The 2,500-nt window shown below is 79.0% G+C and overlaps 1 non-coding gene across 1 annotated transcript; it reads right to left on the bottom strand.

Annotated features, from left to right (window-relative positions):
• Positions 1–480: 480 nt before the first annotated feature.
• On the bottom strand, positions 481–633 carry LOC133263783 (5.8S ribosomal RNA). Its single transcript, XR_009741541.1, has one exon. It is a non-coding gene; the product is annotated as a 5.8S ribosomal RNA (ribosomal RNA).
• Between the last annotated feature and the right edge of the window lie 1,867 nt (positions 634–2,500).

Here is a 2,500-nt window from a genome sequence, read left to right as displayed (position 1 = left end):
AAAGCACGCGGCGCGCGCGCGCACGCGGAGACGGCCCGCCGCGGGACGGCCGGGAGACCCGCTCGGGGAAAGAGAGGCGCCGAGAGGGTGGCGGCGGGAACGACGTCCCCGGCACCCCCCCCCCCGCTTCGCGGCGCGCGCGCGCGGCAGCACGGCGCGGTACCGCCGCGGTACCCACCCGCAGACAGCCGCCCGGCGCGGGAAGCGGGAAACCGGGGGCGAGGCACGCGCCTCCGCACCTTAACCGCCTCTCTACCCACCGCCGCGACGGGCCCGACCGGCCGGCCGAACCCCCCCGCGGCGCCCACGACGGGACGAGCTCCGCCGAAGCGGGCGCTCCGGGAGCGGGGAGCTTCGGAGCGCTCCCCGAGTCTCCATTTAGGGGGACGAAGGCCACGCGCGCGGGCGGGCCTGCGAGGCGCCCCAGCCGCGCCGCGCCGCGCTGCGCCGCGGCAGCGGAGCCGGCGATTGATCGTCAAGCGACGCTCAGACAGGCGTAGCCCCGGGAGGAACCCGGGGCCGCAAGTGCGTTCGAAGTGTCGATGATCAATGTGTCCTGCAATTCACATTAATTCTCGCAGCTAGCTGCGTTCTTCATCGACGCACGAGCCGAGTGATCCACCGCTAAGAGTCGTCTGCCTTTCGGCACCGTCCCGCGAGCGCGGGAGGGCCGGGACCGCTCGCCGAAAGCGGCCCCTTTTATCTCTTGAGGACGGCCCCGCCGGGCGCGCGCCCGCCCGACGCCGGGCGAACGGACCCGCCCGACGGGAGCCTCGCCTCGGCTGACCGTACGAGCACACACGGAGAAAAGGGGTTGAACGGGAGGTTGGGGGGGGGGAAAAAACCCAAAATCTACTCCGAACGGCAAGGCCGGGGAGCCCGCGCTCCCGACCGACCTGGGAAACGCACCTTGCTCGCTTCGGAGGCGGCCCAGGCGCCCGGGCTCGGTACGGTCTTCTCACGGAGGCGGCGGCGCGGCCGCCCGCGCCGCCCGCCCGCCCCGTCGCCTCGAGACACGGATGGTGCTGCCGCTCGCTCGCTCGGCGGGAGCGGCAGCGGGGGCGCGCCCCACCGGACCCGCGCGCGCGCGCGCTCCTCCGCCGCCTGACGCCAAACCGGCGCGCGCCACCCCCGAAGCCTCGGCGCACGCCCCGCCGGCGCCTCCGCGGCTCCACCGCCGCGCCGGAGAAGCGGCGACCACCGGAGCCCCACACCCCCGCGGCTGGCGCGGCGCCTCCGCCGCCCGCGGGGCCGCCCGACGGCACCCGTCCACCGGGACGGGCCGGCCGCCCTCCCGGAACCGCCGCCGCCTGTCACCCTCCGCTCACCTCGCCGCGAGCACACGGGCCGGGCACGAAAGGCAGGCGGCTCTGAGCCGGGCTGAGGGGGGGGGGTGGGGGCAGCGCTCGCCCTCCCCGTTTCCACGCGGAGACCGACAGTCAGCCGCCCTCCCCCCCCCCCCCGCCGGCTGCCCGCCCCCCTTCCTTGCCCGGCTCGGCCGGGGAGGGCAGGCAAGGGACAGCGACGGGGGAGGCCCGGCCCGGGACGGCCGTCGCGACCGGTGGCGGGCACCCTCCGGGACGACCGGCGCGCGGAGCGGCGGTGGTACCGCCGCCGCCGGGGGCGGCGGGCCGGGGTGCCGACGTCGCCGGCAGCCGGCGGCGGGGGGACCGCCGAAGGCTTCGGCCGGCCGGCGCCGAGGAACGGAGCGCGCCGGAGCGCGAGCGCGGCGCCGCGCCGCGCCAGGGGTTCGGACTGAGGCGCGGCGGCGACCCGACGGTCGCCCGGGCGAGACCCCGCCGGCGCGGGGAACTCGCCGATCCCCGACCCCCGACGGTGAGCCCGCGCTCCCGCCGGGGGGTCGTCCGCTCGAGGCGGGCGGGTCGAGCGCGCGGCCGACAGCGCCGCGGCTCTCTTCCGCCGAGACCGGACCGCGGAGAGAGGGGGGGCAGCGGGACCCCCTCCCCGGCGCGGCTGCCCGGCGGCGGGAGCGAGCGCGGGCGCCGGCCCCCTCCCTCAGGGGCTCCGCGGGAGCGACTCCCACCCCTGAAGGCGGCGCCGCCGCCACGCACCCGCAACCCGGCCCTACCGGGTCGACGCCGAGCCGCCCGAGTCTTTAAACCCCCGCCCGGCTCCGTGGCCTCCGGCCCCCGCCCGGCGGCGGGGACGGACGGACGGCCGCGCGAGCGCGGGCGCTAGGTACCTGGCCCTGGGGTGAGGGAAACGACCCGAAGGGCCCCGCGGGGGTGCCTCCCCCGGCTGCCGCCGGCGGGGGAGCGTCCGCCCGCAGGGGCGCGCCCGACGTCCGCCGCCACCACCTCCGTCCTCCTTCGACCGGGACCCGGGGTTTCCCTCAGTAGCCCGGCGCTGCGCCCGGGAGGAGACACGGGGCTCGGACCGCCAACCCGGCTCGGCTCGGCTCGGGAAGGCGGACCGGCGGCGGACCGGCGCCGGCCGCGATAGCGGCGGGCGGGCGGGGGGGGGGAGCGGTCGCGCGCGA

This window comes from Pezoporus flaviventris, unplaced genomic scaffold, assembly GCF_033815535.1.
Source record: "Pezoporus flaviventris isolate CSIRO_AGI_PZ_B2104156 unplaced genomic scaffold, CSIRO_AGI_Pfla_v1 ptg000457l, whole genome shotgun sequence".
Classification (NCBI taxonomy): Eukaryota; Metazoa; Chordata; class Aves; order Psittaciformes; family Psittacidae; genus Pezoporus; species Pezoporus flaviventris.
The sequence above is the reverse complement of the archived record's forward strand: the minus strand, read 5'-3'. Positions and strand labels throughout refer to the sequence as shown.